The sequence below is a fragment of the Sardina pilchardus genome, chromosome 9 (assembly GCF_963854185.1).
Source record: "Sardina pilchardus chromosome 9, fSarPil1.1, whole genome shotgun sequence".
In the NCBI taxonomy this organism is placed as follows: domain Eukaryota; kingdom Metazoa; phylum Chordata; class Actinopteri; order Clupeiformes; family Clupeidae; genus Sardina; species Sardina pilchardus.
Window position 1 is genome coordinate 27663774 of NC_085002.1, and position 21528 is coordinate 27685301.

A 21528-nucleotide genomic window follows, 5' to 3' on the forward strand; every position below is an offset into this window, starting at 1 on the left:
GCCGTTATGGCTTAAAGGATGCTAAAACTAAAACGCCTGATATCTAAACTGCTTGTTTTTTTTTTAAGGAATAATGTCTCTGAAAATTGGAATTTGGAATTAGTCACAGTGTCAGTCATGAGCGGTAGGCAGAGGAGCATATCCTCAGTCTCCTGCTGCGTGCACATACACTATCACACTGAGCCAGAGTTATCAAACAGTAAAAAGAGTGAAGAAATAAGAAATAAATGCAAGGCCTCTCTCTCTCTCTCTCTCTCTCTCTCTCTCTCTCTCTCTCTCTCTCTCTCTCCCCACCCTCCATCTCTCTACTTACTTATTGATTAGTGTCTAAGCATGTCTCTGCTGAAAGTTCACTGAGCCAGGAAGTATGTTGACAAATCTGATATTTTGGACAGCCAAGGCAGCCAATGTATCATCGTTACAACCACATACCTATGATAATAGCTATCATCAGCAGACGTCAGCAAGCACTATCTTATGTTATAGCTTAACTGACACTGACACTTCCACCAGATTCCGTCATCCGAGACACAGGAAAAGTGTCAACAACCTGCTGCACTACTCTCTCCATGAATATGGTTCCCTGATCAGCTCTTCTCATCAACGCTCCCTTTCCAATAGACTTCTCTCAGCTTGTTAATTGCTTTGCAGAAACTCATGGGAATGAGTCAGTGTAAGGACTTTGTGGTGCTGCTGTGTCTTTGGGCTATGCTGGTGCCGTAGACTGGAGCTCATAGATAGATAGATAGATAGATAGATAGATAGATAGATAGATAGATACTTTATTGATCCTCAAGGGGAAATTCAAGAATTCATGCCCTGCTAACAGGCTATTTCAATGAAAAAGAAAATGGCTTATTATGTGGCTTCTTATATTTCTGTTTGGGTTGAGACTTAAGGGAGAAATCCGGTACTGTCGGTGCAAAACACAACAAAAACAAATGGTTGTACCTACAGTATAGCTTGAGTTGCTACACTCAGCAGCTAATGCAGCCAGGCAGCTACAGCACTACACTCTGGGGGCATATTGGAGAGCCCGCATGTACACGGCCACAGATCGTAGCGCTGTCGTAGCAAATCGAGCTCGGTACGTACAACCGATTGTTTTGTTTTTGTTTTGTACCAACAGTACTCAGTGACCTCAAGAAATGGAGATCTACAGTCATTTTCTGTGTATAGGCTGCATTGTGTATAACCATATGAATACCATATTAACTACCCCCGTGAATTAACCTAGCTGAAGAAGTTTTGCCAAATCAATGTATAAGCCACAGCTAATAGTTGCGAAATTACGGTATGTGAAAAATCATTCCGTAATTACTTTAAATCTATTTTACGGTATGTGAAAAACTGGTAACACTTTACGGTAAGGGTACATGAATCATCATGAATTCATAAATGAATTCATTCATGATTTATGCATTACTTCATGCCTTAATATCTCATGAATCATCAGGAATTGACATGAGTTCACCATATATCATTCATGACCTCATGCATGAACAACACATCAACTAAAGCATTAAGTATGGTGGCTACATCGTTATGAATTATGGTTTATTAAGCATGATCATGATGATTTAGTTTTCTGTATATAATTTATCATGAATTCATGCATGTAAGCCTTCTTGAAATATTAGGAGATTAACTAAGTATTAGTTACTCATGAGTTCATCATGTTTGTGGCCCCTCAACTAAAGTGGTGAATAATGACGTGTGTTTAGAGAAAGACTTTAAGAAAGTGTGTTTAGAGAGTTCGTACAAATTAAGCCCAACAGTCATAGTAACTAATGCTTACATGCATGAATTCATTACGATCAGGGCTCTAAATTAACACCCGCCAACCCGCCAAATGCGGGTAAAAATTCATTTTGGCGGGTATAAAAAAACCCTTACTAGCCACTTTGACTGGTGGTGAGTGATAGAAGAAAATTGAAAATTAGAACGGTATGACGGTGCTGTCGGCACCCCACCGAGGGCCGCAACAAACTTTCAGTTTTGCACCTGTAGGCAGCGGGACTGCCATCAGGGGTGTCCAAACTACGGCCCCCGATTCACTTCAATGCGGGCCGCCGAGCATGCATTAGTTTATCATAAATCCGGCCGGCCACGCACTAGGTTGTCATTGTCTGTTCGCTATTTTTCCCCAGCAACGATGTTGTGGTTAACATAAAGTAGCCTAATGCTTTACATTCTTCTTAGAGAACGTTTACATTTACAATGTCAATATCAAAACAGCATGTTACATAGAGATGATAGGCTACTCTTTGAAGTCTCTGCAGCAAATCTAATTTGCGTTATGTTAGGCTACTAATAACGTTACTCATAACGTAATTGGGAACGTGTTTGAATGCGCATGAAAGGGAGAGAGAGCACCTGCTGGCTTGTCATTGTGATAACTGATATCTCCTCTTTATAAGAAACGTAAAAGAAAAACGCAGACAACAGTAGGCCTACACTACTGAAAGGTAAAGAGTGCAGGCATAGCAGGCACTGAGTGGAGCCAGTAAGAGTCTTAAAGTGACAGTGCACCATTTATAAATGAATTAAACAGCATCATATTAACCGTATTTCTTAACAAATGTATTTTCTACAACAAAATAACTTTCTCATTATTATCATTTAAATAATTCTTTGTATTGTTAATAGTAATGTTAAATGTTAATAGGTCAATATTTAATGGGTTGTGGAGAACAAAAAAAAGAATGTGGCGGTGGTTGGGAGGTTCGGGGTGTGTGAGTGGTAATGTTATGGGGTCTAATTTTGGTCAGAAAAAAAATGGCTAGTTGAATTTCTGATTGGCTAGTAAGAAAAAATATCTACTAGCCAAGTTGGCTGGTGATGAAAAAAGTTAATTTAGAGCCCTGATTACGATTCATGTACAGAAAAATAAATCATCATGATCATGCTTAATAAACCATAATTCATAATGATGTAGCCACCATACTTCATGCTTTAGTTGATGCGTTGTTCATGCATGAGGTCATGAATGACATATGGTGAACTCATGTTGACTCCTGATGATTCATGAGATATTAAGGCATGAAGTAATGCATAAATCATGAATGAATTCATGTATGAATTCATGATGATTCATGTACCCTTACCACAAAGTGTTACCGAAAAACCATACCGTAATTACTTTCAATCTACTTTAACTAGTTTCCCCACTGGTCCAAGGGCATGTCTCCAATCATATTTATTTTCTGGTGCATCATATCAGGTGTGTGTGTTGTTCTTGTCTATGCAAGACTATTACAAGTGGCTTTCTGTTAGATAATACGGTTGAGCAGAGAAGCAGGGCTACAAGCAGGCCTCCTATACCTGAGCATCTGCATGGCCCTGCTGGCAGGTCAGTGTTATGGGCCCACTCAACTGGTTAAGCCCAAGACACTGTGGGTCAGTGCCAGAACTGGACCTGGGCCAAACCTGCACCAGAGTCAGCTCCTAGGCTGCTTTGTTTGTTTGTAGCACGGGAATAGCATGTGATTGTTGCATATTTGATTTGTTCCCTGCTGGATCAACATGCCGCAGAGGTGCTCCGCATATCAAAAGGTTCAACAAAGGCTGCTGGCTGGTGTATTTATTCCCGGTCACAGACTCAGTTAGGCAGACTGTTTGTTTGTTGGTTATTGTGCCTCGTGCAGTAGAGGTGCCTGCCTGCATGCCTTCATTAATTATCTCCTCGCCTTCCGCCGGCAAAAGAGTCTCCCTCATGGGAAAAACACAGGAAATAATGACGGAATAACCTCTAGCCTACTGTACTCTGTAACCGTCCCTAGGGTGCTCTTCCTACAGAAATAATGTCTATTTTGACCATACGGAATTGACCATAGGACAAACTATATATATATATATATATATATATATATATTTACTACATATTTATTCATTGTTATTATATATTGGCTATACAAAAGTTTGCAAAACATGCAGCTAATTGCCTGTAGTATACTACTATCTCACCACTGTATTACCTCTAACATCAACTCAAGTACTGTCCGTTTACACTGTTATTGATGAGGAAGAGGAGCAGCCTGATTGAATATGTGCTTGGGATAACAGATACAGTATCTCTACTGCAGCCATAGCAGGCCATTAGACAGAGTTAGCCATTGGCTGTGCTGGTGTGGGCTTTCCTGCAGCAGGCTCTGCTTGTGGCTGAGTGAAGGCTAACTCTGCTTGTGGCTGAGTGAAGGCTAACTCTGCTGTTGTGGCTGAATGAGGGCTAACTCTGCTGTTGTGGCTGAGTAAAGCCTAACTCTGCCAGATTGTCGCCAGATTGGTGTCAGTCAACAGTTGTCAGTCTGTGGCATTACTGCAACGTGGCCCTGGGTTGGCTTGTAGGTAATGGATGTCCAGCAGTTGCCCAGTGTTTGGTGACCTAGCTAATGCTGACACATCTGAGCCACATTAAGGCCAGATCTGCACCACAGTCATGCCAAATCCTCTCCAGTGTCAGTTGTAGCCATCCCAGAGCCTGTAGCATCGTGGTCTTTGTGTTTGTGTCAGTTCTGACAGCCTTGTACTGTATCACTGGCTGTTGTGCTGGACATCGGCTCTTCTCTGCCCGCTCCACTCTACTGGGGTCGCTCTGAATAGCTGGCTCACCAGCTAACTCTGTGACCTGGGAAACGTCCACGACAGATCTGTTTCATTGTCAGGGCTGCCACTGTAAGATGTGTCGGTTTGGGTCGAGTGTTGGCCGTCTGGTAGAAGCACCGTGCTGCTATATGCTGGCTGCCCTCTCTTGGCCTGGCTAGCTGACGTTCGGCCAAGTGTGCCAGATTCATGCCACAGTTAGACCAACACCAAACCCAGGCCAGAGTTTGCGCAGTTGTGACCTTGACTGTGGGTTTGGTGTTGGGTCAGGCTGTCTTGTCTGGCAGTAGCATCATTATGCTAGATGCCCTCTCTGCTCCTTCTGGATAGATGACATCTAGTTTATTCTGCCAAAGCCATGCCAGACCAGGGCCAGTCCAGGGCCAGATGTGGCTGTGAGTCCGTGCTCTTGCGATATGGTTGTAGTGTTGGCTCTGGCCGTCTCTGCAGTAGCCCAGGGCTCAGTGCGGTGCTCTTCTCTGCCCAGATGATTGCCATTCAGCAGGACTAGTTGTGTGTTCAGGCTTCTCTGGAGCGCTCGGTTTGTTTGTATGCCTCTAAGCCTCTCTGCCGGGTTAGCGTAGACTGCAGTGTTGATGATTGGATTTGTAGGGCCTGTTTGTACCGCAGTTAGAGCAAGAAAACACCAGTTGCACAAAGGGCATGTGTGGATGCTGTAGCAGGTCCGTGGCGCGATCGCATTTGATTTCCATTCCAACACAATTTGTCAGCAGCATTTTACCGCCTTCTGTTATGTACAACTGTGTGATTCAAAAGGCACCAAAAAACATCCACTGGAACTTGTAAAACTAGAACAACTCCTTAAAATTGAGCTCTTATGACAATTAGCGCACTGTTCCTTTCCTGACAACAGTAAGTGGCAAGAGACCAAAGAGACAAACCCCTGAGCTTGTACAACGCGTCCTAAGACAAATAGTGAGGCTTAATTAGAAACTGCTGCACCTTAGACATGATTTTGCTGCTGAAACAAATCCACACGCCTCTCCCTGTGCAAGAGTCTGCTGAGACCGTGGAAAAGACATTTTAATGAAACAGCCATTGATTGAGTCACCACCTGTAAGTGTGAATTGAAAGTAAGACAGCGCTGAACCTGAGCGAAGCGTGTGTGTGTGTGCGTTTCCTGCCTGGCAGGGCCGCCTCTGGAGAGGACGTCAGACACACACACACACACACACACACAGTGGCCGCCTCTGGAGAGGACGTCAGCAGATGAGAGGAAGGTCTCTGGTGGGCCCTCACACCTCACTAATTAATCTCAGCACTTTTAAGGACCTCAGCCAAACTTGCACAAGTGCATCAATGAAACCTGAATGGGAGCAATCCCTGACTTCAGTGGAGCTGAGATGTGCCGCTGTGAAGCCTAACTGTGAATGAAATATCACTGAACATAATGGAAGTGAAATGTGATATTGAGCGATATTAAAAGCTGAGAAATGAGGTAAAATCGTGTACACAATCAATAACTTTACAAAAAATACTATTTGATAACTGAATTTAAATCAATGTCCCAATAACTTCAAATACAGTGGAACAGAATCCAACACAATAGACTGAACTCGTATTGAAATGACTATAATTCTGTGCTTAGTGTTTTGGAGGGTAGCCTGAAAATCCAGTATTTTAAAGATAATAACACTGGACCAGAAGCAGGCCTACTTAAAAAGGTATCAGACTGCCATGGAGTGAGCTTCAAAAGAGATGTATCCCAGAGCCTCAGCCCAAAATGAACAGCTCCCTGCTGCGCAAACACACACACACACACACACACACGCACACACGCACGCACCTCAAACAAGCACAGATCAATACCAGTGCAGTGGGCATGTGTGTGTGTAAGTGTGTGTGTGTGTGTGAGTGTGAGTGAGTGAGCCATTTCAAAGCAATAGATTTCAGTGCGAGAGTTGGAGGTGTAATAGATTTGTTGCCGATGGCTTGTTTGTCATCTTGTTCCCTGGGCCGTCACAGAGGCCATCACACTGAGAGACTGAGAGATCGACATGAGCTCAGCCAGGGAATGTGACAGGAGTGACCCAAACACCCCTGCCAACAAGAGTTACCATGACAGCAATCATGACGACGGGAGCCATGGAGACGCTTCTATCACCACATATTTCCATGACAGAAGTCCTGTCATGGTTTCGAGATTGATTGACAGATTTGGGGAGTGTGGGGGGGTGGGGGGGAATCGGTTACTGTAAATCAGCTGATACAACTGGCCGGAAAAAAACACACTGTCTGTCATCACTCCCTCTTATAGCATGACACAGTTACTCAGGCACTCGTGATCAGAGCCATACACATACATCAGTTTTTGCTCACACATTGCATTATACCAATGACTTGCTGGGCTATATCAGGGCCAGATCAGGACCAAATCAGGACCATATCAGGGCCAGATCAGGACCATATCAGGACCAAATGAGAACCATATCAGGGTTAGGTCAGGGCCATATAAGGACCAAATTAGGGCTATATCAGAGCCATGTCAGGACCATATCAGGGCCAGGTCAGGGACAGAGTTAGCTGGTGTTTGGATGACTGTTTATCCATGAGTATAGTATAGTGTAGTATAGTATAGTACGATTAAGATACAAACAGATTGAACACACAAACCAAGCCCACAGAGAGCTCTTCTAAAATGAAGGCTGCTGTACCACCTCACCCTCTCATTCTTTGGGCTGTGGTGGAGTGTGTTTGGCGGAGGTGGTGGGTTGCTGGGGGGGGGGGGTGATTATAGCAGTGGGCTCCCCCCGACACACACACACACACACACACACACACACACACACACACACACACACACACACACACACACACCAGCCTCCACCAGAGAAACCATCCATCTCAGTTTAGCAGACAGGCAATTTCGAGACACCAGCTTGAATGAGCAAGCCAGACAATTGGGCCGAATTGGGCAACATGAGTGTCTTACACACGGAGCTTAACCTCCATTACATGTGTCTGGGGCTCGGCGCCGTCAAATTCATTTAGGCCCTCATTTCACTCCATTTGTCTTACACGCCGCATGACGTCCCCACAGACCGCAGATGAGGCGGACGCAGGACACAGCCGGATCCTGGACGCATGCAGGCCAGGTCCCAGCCGGGAGTCCAGATGCCACAGTCATTCGGAGGGGCAATTATCAGGTATTTATGGGAAGAGGTGGGAGCCAACGCAGTATGCATGGGGAGAGTTGAGTTATTATTATTATTATTCTTTATTTATACTCATAGGGCAAATAGCGCTATAGAACATCTTGGTGTTCAAGAGGTGAAATCCAAATCTTGGAAAAACAGATTTTTTTTTTTTTTTTTTAAATCTGGCTTACTCACAAATTAATATTAATCCGTTCCATTCTATTTTGCAGGATTTGGAGATACAGACGGATAGGCCCGTTATCAGCAAGATTTCCAGTATCGGAAATGAGGCAGCACTGAGCGTACCGTCAACGCACAACACACAGGCAGGGAGCTTAGTGTAGCTCTCAGGATAGGATAAGATCAGGCAGATAGTCATCAAATGTGCTGCCGCAAGATGCCCAGATATACTGTACCTCAGACATCCTAACCATGTTACAGCACTTCACCCTTTCATTCACCCTCCATCTATGAACTCCAAAAGCCATTCAGCGCGTCTGTCTGTCGGAGAAAGTCCTACACATTTGTCTGCGGCAGGGTAGCGCAGACACACACATTCCCACCCACACTTCTGTGGGAAATGCGCAGACACACACATTCCCACCCACACTTCAGTGGGAAATGCGCAGACACACACATTCCCACCCACACTTCTGTGGGAAATAATGGCAACGAAACGGGGGAGCCAGCTGAAGTCATTAGCGGAGCTTGTTCCTCCATTCCCTCATGCATCAAGCGTCTCCACTACCTGCCCCGTGCCCCCCTCCCCCCCCCCAACACACACACACACACCCACCCCCTCCATGATACTCTCCCCCCTCACACACCCCCAACCCCTCCATGATACCCCCCCCCCCTCCTCCTCCTCCTCCATCTCTCCCCAGAGGAGCCGAGAGTGGTGCTGTCATGGAGATGGATTGTCAGCCTTATTGCTCGATGACGGCCTCCCATCAATATTGATGAGCAGTATCCCCTGTCCTCTGTCTCGCTCACTCCCAAAATCTCTGCCCCAAAATGAACACTGAACCAATGTCTCTTTTTTGGCCAAACTCACTCTCCTGTTATATGATTTTAAGACATGATGATCTTATTCAACCATATAACCATGTAATAAACGTGTTATGGCATATGTCATGCACATCATGACGGCTGCAGTATAAGGATTTGACAATATCATGTTACTGTTATCCCATCATCTACATGTCAGCTCTCTCAACTTCATATGCCACAATTGCTTAATGTCACATTTTGTTAAGCTCTCTTAACGTCATACAGTCATTTACCAATTACAGCAACACGACACTGTTCAAACTACGTATGACAGCATATGGCTATGTTATGACAAGACGCTGACACAGTTAACTATTTAGGCAACATGGCACTTATGAGAGTGGAGTTGTGTCAGGACATCTCCACTGATGGAATGCCTCTTGTCCAATCGGAAAAGAGTAAATCATTCCACTCGACCTGACTGCTGTATAAGTACGCTGTATATATATTCTTATGAGTTGGGTTGCTGGTAAAGTGTTCCTGGCGTCTGAGTCAGGCTTCTGATGGAGAGGAAAGAGACAGACGCTCAGGCAGGCAGGAGGAGGCGGGCGGGCGGGCGACGGTAGGGGCAGGACGGGAGGATGGGAGGCAGGACGGGGGCCCAGGTGGGTCAGAGCAGCAGTGAATTGGATTCTGGGTCTATTTCTGTCGCGTCTCGCAGGGTCGCTGGAGTGAGGAGACCTTTTATGGACCTGACAAAAGAGCTGGCCCCTCGAGGCCCAGCAGGCAAATGGAATCTCACCGAAAAAAAAAAAGAACGAAAGAGGGAAAGTGAAAGAGGGAAAAAAAAGAGAAAACATTGGCGCAGGGTCGCGCTACTTTCAGGGTGAAAAGGACTCACATACGCATACTCAAAGCAGAGCTGAGAGAAAATTCTGATTTAGCATCCATCTTCGCCATAATCTCATAACCACGTTATTAAGAATAACTGGTATCCGCGCTGACATTCAAATATGTGAAACAACGATCAACAACGACGAAGACTATTCCCAAAAGTATCCAGCAACCGCCAGTGCTACTTTGCCTGAAGTCACTACCCTCACCAGACCAAGGTGAAGACAAATTCACCATTTTAACAACGACTTGCGTCTAGTGTGTAAAAACATCCTGATTAGTCCGGTGCCCAGAAGCGAGTGCTGATATGTTAGATGGCGAGAGCAGTCTTACCAGGCGGGTAGAAGGGGCGCGGGGGGACCCATGCAACGCTGCGCAGTCTTACCAGGCGGGTAGAAGGGGCGCGTAGGGACCCATGCAATGCTGTGCCTCGCCAAGGTGAAGTTCTCAGCGCCGTGGCAACATCCCTGAGAGCGCAGAGCAGAGCGGAGCTGCAGTCCCCCCTCACACACTCACCTCCACTGCAGCAGAGCTCTCTCGCTAGTGCTCACACACACACACTGCACTCACGTACATACACACACACACCCTCTCTCTCCCTCACTCACTCACTCACTCCCATTCCACTGCTCATTCACCCGGCCCCAGCTCTCTCTCTCTCTTTTTCTACCTTTCTCTCTCACTCTCTCTAATTGTCTTTTCTCTCTCTCCCTCTCTCTCCTTCTGTTTCTCCACCACTCTCCTAATGTATATCCATACACTCCTCTCCCAGATCTCTCCGTTTGCCTCTTATAGTCATTACCTCTCTCTTTCCCTCTTTCTTTGTATCCCTCTCTCTCATCTTTCTTCCCCTGCAACTTGCTCCCTCTATTCTCCTCTCATTTGTGATGCTGTTCACACACACACACCTCCATGCAGTGAGCTGCACCAAGGACTGATATTGGAAGACCATCTCTAACGATCAATATGCAAAAGCCTTACTCCGGGGAGCTCACTAAAGTCTATGTGTGTGTGCGATTGTGTGTCTGTGTGTGCTTGCGTATGTGAGTGTGTGTGTGCATGTGTGTGTGTGTGTGTGTGTGTATGAGAGTGTGTACGTGTGTGCGCTTGTGTGTGTGTGGGCTTGCGTACGTGAGTGTGTGTGTGTGTGTGTGTGTTTCTGTGTGTGTGTGTGTGTGTGATACCTTTTCCATTGGTATCTCACACTGAAGCGTCTTGTATGGAGGCCTCAAACTGTGGCTCAGAGCAGCTCTGTTCTGCCTCTGCTCCATGGATACCTGAGACGCTGTGCAGCTCTCCTCCATCACCGTGCTTGGGAGACGGATCTGGGCCACATCAGGGCCAGCCTTAGCCTGGCTATCATTATTATTATTATTATTATTATTATTATTATTATTGTTATCCCTCAATAAAGATAGAATGTGAATGGCTGGCCATAAAAAAAGTCAGTGGGGGAAAAACAAATCAGTGATGAAAGTTATGTTCTGCCGTCAGAAATATTGTTCAAAGACAAAGAACCTCATATAAAGTATGATAACAATGAAGTGCCAAAGTGCAGACTTTGAGAAGAGCTTTTGGGCACAGCCTGATCTAGACTCAAAGAATCAAAGTGTCTGCAGTAGGTAGAGTCACCCACAGAGTCAACATGGACAAGAGTGGACTTGAGTGAATGAGATGTAATTCACTCTGTAATTCTGTAATTCAGATCTAGGTTCAGATACAGCTTCAGACCAATGTATGCTGGCTACTCAGTTATAGCATTGTACATTCTACTGGTATACTGCCCTACAGCATGTGTATAGTGAACACACCCCATAACCACATACAATAACAATACAATAACACTGTGAAATGAAAAATAAAACAACACTAAACAGAAGCGAGACTAAATAAGTGGCGTAAATACGAAGGGGGGGGGGGGGGGGGGAGGGTCGGGGGAGCGGGGCAGGCAGCAGTGCGTGAACAGGGTTCAGCTGGAGCGGCTGCTCTGGCGGCCGGGCCCCTCACGAGACGAGAGACTGGGCGCTCTAAAACGAGGCGCGCGTTATTTATTTATGTCTCGCTGCCTCTGGAAACCATACGGCGGAAACAGGAAGCAGGAACCAGGACAGTATGTTCTGCGAGGAGTGTCTCAGACAGGCCAGATTACTCATTAAAGATGATGCAAAAAAGACGCAAGGCTCCACGGTTATGTAAAACACACCACCGGGACCCGTTCAGTGCTGCAATGTAGAGTGTGTGTGCTCAAAAAACAACAACAACAACAACAAAAAAACACATAGCACTTACACTGTACATAGTCTTGGTATTTGTAAATGAGAAACATCTAGCCGAGATAGCACACCAACCGTTTTCATACCTGCGTTATATGGGTGGTAACAGAGCTCTCTATCCTCTTAATATCCTTTTATACTGATCTCAGGATCCGATTTCCTTCATTAGCCCAATGAACATTAATGGTAAAGACTCGGGGCTTCTCGTCCCAGACACCAGGATTGCTATCAAAGCACTATAAGTGAATGTAACGCAACAGCAGATCTACCACCTCAGCTTCCTATTCGCACTAAAAATTCTCAAAATGGTGCTCACACAACATAAGCGTGTTCCTCAACGAAGTCGTTTTGGACAAAAGCATCAGCAAAATGGATTGATGATGTAATTATGCAAATCAGCAATATGCAGGTAATAGGTGGCTAGCTGAACATAGTCGGGATAGAGTCATGTAAAGGAAATATTTTATCACAGCTGTTACTCCCATTAACTACAGAAGCTACCCTGCAAAGCTATTCCGAATGAACTTCCTTCGCAGCATGATGTTGTCAGATATATCACCAAACGCACCAGGCAGCAACTTTGAAGCAGACTAAAAGCTGTTGGGAGTCAGCTATTTTGTTTGTCAGGTTTAGATGATTGCTCTCTCTGTGTGTGTGATTTAGACAGCCCTGTTAAATATTCAGACAATTATCAACTAATGCAAAGCTTCGTTAGTTGTGCTTTCATGAGTCACTTTGCATTTATGACGTTAATTGCCAATCCCCAAAACATTGTGCCAATTCTGTTGTTTCTGTACCATCCAAAATTGGGTCCTGAAAACAATTTCCCACTCTAAAGGAAGTAAATACTTCCGGCATCAAAGCAGTGGGTGATTCTGGCCCAGCTCCGGCATTGATTCGGCCTGGATCCGGCTTGGTTTGTCTAAGCCTCCATCTGGGCAGCCTAAGGGGAACTGAACCTCCAGACAAACTCCATAATGGGCCTGTGACGGGATGCAACGGTTTTCAATAATTTATTGAACCGTTCGGTTTGGCCTGTTCGGTTCAATAGACTCACCTAAACCGCAATATTTCGGTATACGCGAAATTAAACTTTTTATTTAATACAAGGTTATTGCGCGCGCGTAGCCTGGGAGCGATAGTGAGGAGTGCTTAGGACCCGGGGGATGCGTTTTCTCTGACTGTTCAGCTTGCCTCTCGTCAACCTTGCAACAACCAATCAGAATTTTACTGAATTTCCCAAGAGCCAATAAGAGCGTTGAAATGCAAATGAAGGAGTCATGTGAGAAGAAACAAACTTCACCGGCGGCTGCATGATCATGGTGACATTTGAAGTAGCCCACGAACAAGGCAAAAAGACCGTCAGTAAACAAAGCACAGTGTGCATTGCAAGCACTGCTTCACACCGATCACCTAATAAAGGTAACACATCCAACATGTCGGCCCACTTGCGCCTTCATCATCCGGCTGTAACCTTAAGTGGAGCAGCACGGAGAGTTAGTTTGCCACCGAAAACCCAACCATCCATTGCTGCAGCCTTTCGACAACAATATTCCTATAATTCCCAAAGACATAACGAATACGACGGCGTATTAGGGCCACGTATATATACTTTGTAAAGACGCAAATTTGCCACTTTAGAAGGTCGAAAATTTGCCACATTATAAAGTCTGTGTGTAACAGTATAACCGGTGGTTTCTGCCCTGCGTTGATTGCTCGCTAGAGTAGCCTAAGAAAGCGTGACGCCGACACAGCTGAGTGTATTCTCTTTTTGATAGTTTACTGGAAAATATTGTAGGGATGGGAGGTTATAGGAGATGCTGACATGTCATCCCAAGCTCGGGTCATTTATTTTCCTGACGTTGTACATGCTAGGCTACGGGCAGCGGGAGGTGTCCACTCGAAAAACAATAAACTCACTGCTAAATCAGTCAATCGCTCGTCCACTCGTCAATCACACAACTCTCTCGCACACACACGCACACACACACACACACACACGACAGGAGACACAGGGGAAACAGACACTTTGTGAAGTGGCAAATTTGCCACTTTCTTCTCGGAATATTGCCCCCCGACAACAGGTTGCAATAATGTTCATTTCATTGTTCTAATATTTTTAATGCTGCACTGCACTTTTGTCTATGTTTACATTGTTTACGTTCATAAAAGAGGACAGGGCAGGCACTCCCAAATCAAATATCCATTTGAAACTACACATAATACTACCTCACCAATTATTTTGAGAAGATTTTCAGAATTGTTCACTACTTTTTTGAGGGTGTATAACAGTTAAGTATTTTCTTTAAATGTGTGAAGAACAGTGAGTTTATTAAATAAATAACTACACATTACTTTATGCTGCACTGCACTATGGATAACATTGCCTGTTTATGACAGAAGGCAATGATGGTGTTCTTTTCTTTTAATACATTTTTGTGATTCTGCTTCATCTGTGTCAGGCTATGCATTTAATATTTTCTCTGCAAGTGTAAGTAGAAGCACATTGTTGATTTGAAATAGAAAAGGCAAATATAGCCTCCTGTATGCTAGAGCCAAGATAATATTGATATATTGAAACCGAACCGTTACCGTGGCCCAAAAACCGTGATACAAACCGAACCGTGGCAAAACTGTACCGTTGCATCCCTAGGCCTGTCAATTGAGGGCAATGGTGTTTGGAAAAACCTGTTGTTGTCAGCATTCAATTGGACTAGGGTGACCAGACGTCTGTCCCTGGTTTCAGGGGACAGTCCCTGTTTTGAAAATACAGAAAAACTACTATATATCCCCGATTTTTGAAGATGAATATGTATTTCAATAAGATTGATAATCAAATTGAAAATGCCCCCATTTTTTCCACATTTCTAGGATTATGTCCCCGGTTTTGGTCTCGGACATCTGGTCACCTTACTGTAACCTGGACCCTTGCAACTGGAGTGCAGAAACTGGACAGAGCAGCTGTTCTGAGGAGGAACAGGAAAGAAGGAAGATGAGATGTATTGTGTTCCGACCGTCTCTCTACTCAGAATTACATTGCAGTCTCAAAAGCACATCAGCATGAGGCTGGAGATTGAGGCTAATTCACTCAGGGCCGGCCATGATCTCTAAATTGAAGAAGCTCCCTCCTGTACCCTAGACCTGGCTGAGGCAGCGCATGGATGAACACAAAAAGGCTGCCCGCAGTCTCTTTTCCCCTAGTGAGTGTGTGTGTCTGTGTGTGTCTCTGTGTGTGTGTGTGTGTGTATCTTTGGCCTGAGAAACACTGCGGATAACATTTTCTCTGAGCCTGGCAGCCTCTCTGCAATCTGTTGTCGAAAAACTGCAAGAGTGTGTGTCTGTGCTTGTTCGTTTGTTTTTGTGTTTGTGTGTGTATATGTTGGTGTACAGTACATTTGTGTGTATGTGAGTGAGAGTGTGTGTGTGTGTGTGTGTGTGTGTGTGTGGACAGGCAGGAAGTGTAGGCTGCTTACATGGCTCACTGCCACACCGACGGTCCTCTGTGGTTCAGTGGGTGGTACTCTAAGCAGATGGGTCCTGTCAATCAAAGCTTGTTTAGTCCAGCCAGCCAATCAGGGCTCTGCCAGAAAACTGAATAAGCAAGAGTGTCTGAAAGCTTTTGGCTGAAGCGTTACAGATGAGGTCCTGCTGAGTAATTAGCAGAAGCCAGAATTATCTCCTTCCTTTTTTGTTTGTTCATGAATCTGTTCATTTTTGAAATTATTCGCTTGTCTGTCCTCATGAGCATGCCTGAGCAGAAGTATTTGGATCCAGGGAGGCCACAGTCACAGGTTTAGGCTCAGTCTACGTGATATGCAGTCATGTGATACACAGGACTATGCAGTGTACCCACTTAAAAAGCTTCACTATCACAGTATACCCACTTAAAATAGGCAAGAATATGTATTAACATTTGGAGTTGATCACAGTATACCCACTAGAGCTAACTAAACTACACCACAGTATACCCACTACAGCTAACTAGACTACACCACAGTATACCCACTACAGCTAACTAGACTACACCACAGGCTCAGATGATTAGCGAGGCAGAGCATGGATGCCCGGTGTTTGAAGTGTGCATGTCTCAGAGGACACACCTGTCTCCGGCCCACTTCTGAGGCGGATGCAGTGAATTATGGCTGGATCCGTTCCTCAGCCATCTGCCGCTCAGGTCATAGCTGCACAACTGAGTTTAGGCAAAACAAGAGCTGTTTGTTTTCTTTATTGTAATGGATATCATTGTTAAATGATAGTACAATTGGACAAATGTTCCAACGTTAAGTTGGATTAACTCACAGGTTTCAAATGGATCAATGCGAATGAACCAAATTTAACTGAACTGAGTGGAAATGACCGTATATTGTTGGCAGACAGTGGTTGCCTCAGATGGAACACTTACAATACCTAATTTGAGTGCATGAGTGAATTCACACTGAAAATTCTGACGATGCGAAGTGCCCTGCTAGTCCCCGGATGGTGCACTTATTACGGGGAAAAAGCTGAGTGTGGAATGGTGGACACTCTTCACCTTCAACAGACGCCATTGTGGCTACATAGCGGAAGGGGAGGAATCATTTGCAAACTCCTGATAATCGCAGTTGGGAAATCTCAGGCCGAATAACTGCCCCATCGGATGCTTGCTCTTGATGCGCCAGTCTGGGCTGTGCAACTGGGTGACCATCTTCTTGTGCCTCTGATGCCGTTGGTAAGGATGGCACTGCGGGAAGTTAGCGGTAGCCGGCGGGCCAAAAGGGGTGAGAATTCCAGAATGAAATTATCTACCATTCTGTGATATTTGTTTTCATATTAGTGAATAGAGGTAGGTGCACAACCAAATTGTAGACGAGTCAGATAGATTCTAGTGTCTCATTTCCCCCCCGGCCATCCTCTAACCACAATGTAGAAATAGGAGTAAGATTTTACATTTAGAGTTTGTTGGATCTTTGGGCTAAAAGAAAAATCTGAGATATTGAGAGTGGCCAGTGTGGCTAATGTTCAATCTTAAAAGATTCAGCTTAGTATGGTGATAGGCAGCCAGACAAGAGAGGGTGCCTAATTAAAGAAGAAAGCTGACTTTTAAGATCAGCACTCCACACTTAAACCTTCAGGCCTCTCAGTCCTCGATACACACTTCTCTGCTGAGAGGCCCTTGACCTGATATGTGTATCAGTCTCTCTGTAAGACTGCAGTAGTAGATGTCTCAGATATTGACTCATGTAGCACACTTTAGAGAGAAGAAAGAAAATAACTGCAGTTCATTAGTTTTTATTAGACTAAATGTTGTTGATGAGGAAATTGTGGATCAACATAATCTATTCTAAATCCATTGAGCAGCTTGCTGTGAGTGTTCGGTGTTCTGAGCTACCTCTGCAATAGCATCACCCACATCCTCTCCAGTGCTTGACCCATATAGGCTGCAGGAATTCGGCTTCTAACTCATCCATCCATCTCATTAACCTAATAACGACTGGAATCTTTTTTAATTTTAGCCAGCAGCAGGAAATATGTCGTATTTTTCTGTTTTTATCAATGATATGTCTCTCCCTGCAAGTGGGGTGGCAGGCTGAGGGATGGTGTGTGTGTGTGTGTGTATGTGTATGCATGTGTTTATGTGTGTGTGTGTATATCCATGATTGTGTGTGTGTGTGTATGTGTGTGAGTGTGTGTACAAGAAAAGAAGAGCGTGAGAGTGTTTGTGCGTATGTCTGCATTTGTCACAGTGAATCAACAGACTGGGCACATTTACTTCCTATCTGATCAGCCATGTCATCTGTAATTGGACCTCCTGTCTGTCCGTCACTTGATCCACTCCTCTCTGTGCCCGCCTCTGTCCTGTGTACTCTAGTCCCGCTGCGTGTTTGTCCTGACCACAGTCTGCCCGGTCCAGTCAGTAGTCACTCCGTCACAACGCTGGTCCGGTCAGGCTGCCTGAAGGCCAGTCTCATTGATCTCCACCTGATTTATTAAACCAACAAAATGTCTACCGAGCCTTTCTCCCCCTGAGAGATCTATGCGTCTGCTACAGGAGAGGACAGTGATTAATCCGTGAGCACAGTTAAACCAAGAGGCCTGCTGGGACTCTTTCTGGATTATTCCCTGCTGTCAGCCATTTTGGATGGGGTTGGCTCACACTGGCATATTTCAATGTCTGTGTTTTGAGGAATAATGAGGGATTTTGAGCACATTTAGGGATACTACAGGCCAGCATTTATTCCAGACAGGATAGCTCATTAAACAAACACTCTGGCAAGAAGTGATTACATTCGAAAACATACACAGCCCTTTAGAGAGAGTTTAATTGATTTAAAATGTATTGTTTACTTATGAGGTAAATAAAAACAAAGTTCAATGGATCTGATGGGCCATTCTTAAGCTTGTGGTCATTAATGAGACACTGAAACCAATCTCATGAAATACGAGTAATTCAATAAATGTGGTAAGTCATTCTGAAGTGTTCTTCTCTTCCCGAGAGAGTGAGCCTGTTAGTCCTGCGTAAAGCCTGCTGTTGTGAAGGCAGGTCCTGATCAAAATGCCTTTGTGTGTGTGTGTGTGTGTGTGTGTGTGTGTGTGTGTGTGTGTCTGTCTGTGTGTGGTTATGCTGAAGGGCTGTTGTGATGTAGTGATGAGTTATTTTCAGACTCATATCAAAAGGCCTGGTGCTTCAATGCCCATTCCCCTCTCAACAGTCAGATCCCTCACTTTCATGCTCACTAATTGCTATTTGTTTCGTGGGCCTTGGGTCCACTGGGAGAGTTGTTCTGGTTCATTTGTCACCTACCATCATGATGTCTGTCTTCAGCCAAGACCCACTTCTCAGTCCCCCCCTCTCAGAAGACCTAGAACCTTCCACTCAGCCCATGGACACCAGACTTGATGACCTCATAGGCTAGCGCTACAATCAATGTATGCACTTGGGGGTTGTTAATGTGTGTGTGTGTGTGTGTGTGTGTGTGTGTGTGTGTGTGTGTGTGTGTGTGTGTGTGTGTGTGTGTGTGTGTGTGTGTGTGAGAGAGAGAGAAAGAGAGACAGAGAGTGTGTGTGTGTGTGTGTGTCTGTGTGTGTGTGTGTGTGTGTGTGTGTAAGAGAGAGAGAGAGATAGAGATAGATCAAGGGCTTCTTCAGGTCTGTTCTCCAGAGTGATGTCCTTCAGAGAACATTATTTCAAATGAGAGCTAGTGCCTAGATAGCAACTCAATCTAGTGTCCCATCTGGCCCTACTCTTGAGAGTCCAGGTCTGGGTCCTCATTTCTGCTGTAGCATCCTTCTCTTTTCGGTCTGCTGGACTGGGTGCTTCCTTAGTAGGACATACAGTATTACAGTAAAAGTACAGTAATTTCCCGCATATATAAGCCGCATTGTGTATAAGCCGCAGGGCAGTGTTTTATGCAAGTTAAAACCCTCTATGGGATTTCGTAATTTATAAATGACACTAAGGAAAACTGCTTGACAGAATAATATAAATCCTTAACCAATCAAATAATCCCAAAAATACTTTGCATGACTTCTCCTTCAACCAATAAAATTAAAGATTATTCAATATTATTGCATAATGTGTTGCTACAAGGAAGTAAAGGAGACAATACCACACGTTGAGTCACACCCATGAGTGGCATGCTGGCAAGTCTATTTTTAAACTATAAAACATTTAAAAATCACCCTACAAGAAATACAACTAGTTAGGCTAAACTGTTTTTTAACTATTTTAATCATTTCACATGAATATATCTAAAAATCTTTCTTTAAAACCTTTAACAAGTTCATGTCATGTATAACTGATAGGGATAGAAATTTCCATAATGACTCAGTCTAGTTTTCTATTGTTGTGATGCAGCATCAGACTATTTACACATGTTTATTAGGGTGTTTCCAAGACTTATGTCAAGTTGAAAAGAAAAGCTATGCCAATTCCTGTGGGCAGTAAGGACAGTGAAATAACCAATGAGGTCAATGTAGTTGTAAGAGTAGAACACAGCATCAGGTATGACCAAAAGTGAGAACAATGGTAGTGAGGATGGGTAGGATGAGAGTGAAAAGTAAGGCAGTGAGGAGAATTTTCAACCAGGGATAGGCTTTTGGTTGTCGCTGATCAGGGATCAGGGATCAGGGATCCATGGCCATTACCTAGTCCCTATCTGGAAGATGGTCTATCCACCGCATAAAGGGAATGTTGCATTTGCCAGCCTATTACTTAGGCAGGTGTTCTCCTGCGTGTCTCTTATACACATTGTACTGTAGACAAACCTTTACTCTGTGCAGAATGATGTAAATGTATTCCTCTGAACTGTATAGAGAATGGAATGGAGCCTTTCATTGGCATCAAAAAAGGAAGAGGGAGTCACTCCCATATGTATAGATCAGGAAGGATTGCACTGCCCACTGGCCTTAGTGCACTGAAAAACAAGGCTGATGCAAAAATGACAACTGCCCTGACCAAACATGAGTAAGTGCAGTAAGTGTGATGTTCACCTGGCTGGGCTTCACCACAAAATAAATGTCTGGTTGAGTTTCACCAGCGATATGAAAAGCAACAAGGGACCCATCTAACACACAGTGAAGAGACGTTTTATGACTTGAATCAACATGGTATATACTCAAAATCCATTGTGCACAGACAATTTCTTTTGCATTTTTGTTTGGTCAGAAAGATCCTGAAATTAAATTAATCAAGTGATTTCCAATTAAATATGTCCATGAATAATTAATCAATTTATCGTTAATGAATTGGTTTTTACATTGACAAATCGTGAAAAATTATATACCTAAATGGGACATAGTCATTTATAAATGACGGTACCCCAAAATAAAGGTCAAAGGTCAATTTCAGAAAGTGAGCCCGGGAATTATTTTTTAGGCCTAAATAGACTTAAAATCAAAGGTGTTTGAATTTTTTTCATTGATATTCTTAATAAGTCCCATAGAGGGTTAAAAGAAACCATATTAATACCATATTAACTGTGCCCATGTATTACTGTAACCTCAAAGCTGATGAAATTTTTGCAAAATCAATGTATAAGCCGCGGCTTATAGTCGGGAGAGTTTTCTTAGTTTTGAAGGGAATCTGATAGCTGTTACATTTGTTAAAGGTTTGGCAAGAAATGTAGGGGCTTTTAAATAATCAAGGCTTTTTAAAGTATACAATTGGCAGTGAAAAACGTACAAACGGCTTTCAAGGGACCCCAGGAACTTAACGGTTCTGTGTACAGCCTTTTAAGAAAGCTAATGGGTTTTTAGATGAATGCTTCCAGAGGAAGGTTTTTAAGAAATCATGAAATCTTAAGGAATGTTCCCACTTGCTGCCCTGAAATGCTGGCGTCTTGGGAGCTGGGAGTGTTTATCATTGCACTCTCGCCTATTTTGACCCATTGTCTGCAAAGAACAAGGACAGAGATCGAGAGACATCTTTCTCCGAGACATGGTTAGACGTCATTGTTCACACCCAGCTTTGCGTGTGACGCGCTGCTAGGCAACGCCTCCCAAAACTCGCCTCTGAACTCGGCTTCAGCTGCCTGGGACCAAAACACGTCTACCTTTCACACAGCGAAATCCCCCTGAGCCCGCTATTTCTGTACGTTTCTCTGTACGTTTCTCAGTCGGAAAAGGGCTTATGT

General features: G+C 44.2%; 1 protein-coding gene across 3 annotated transcripts in view; it reads right to left on the reverse strand.

Annotated features, from left to right (window-relative positions):
• LOC134091841 (synaptotagmin-2) overlaps positions 1–21528 on the reverse strand; it is a 57113-nt gene that overhangs the window by 14485 nt on the left and 21100 nt on the right. The window contains exon 1 of one of the 3 annotated variants that reach the window (XM_062544527.1): positions 9978–10044. The exons of the other annotated variants lie outside the window; for them this stretch is intronic. The gene's annotated coding sequence lies outside the window, so the exon portion shown is untranslated. Of the gene's footprint in view, positions 1–9977; positions 10045–21528 lie in introns of those variants that run through there. 3 annotated transcript variants of the gene reach the window in all.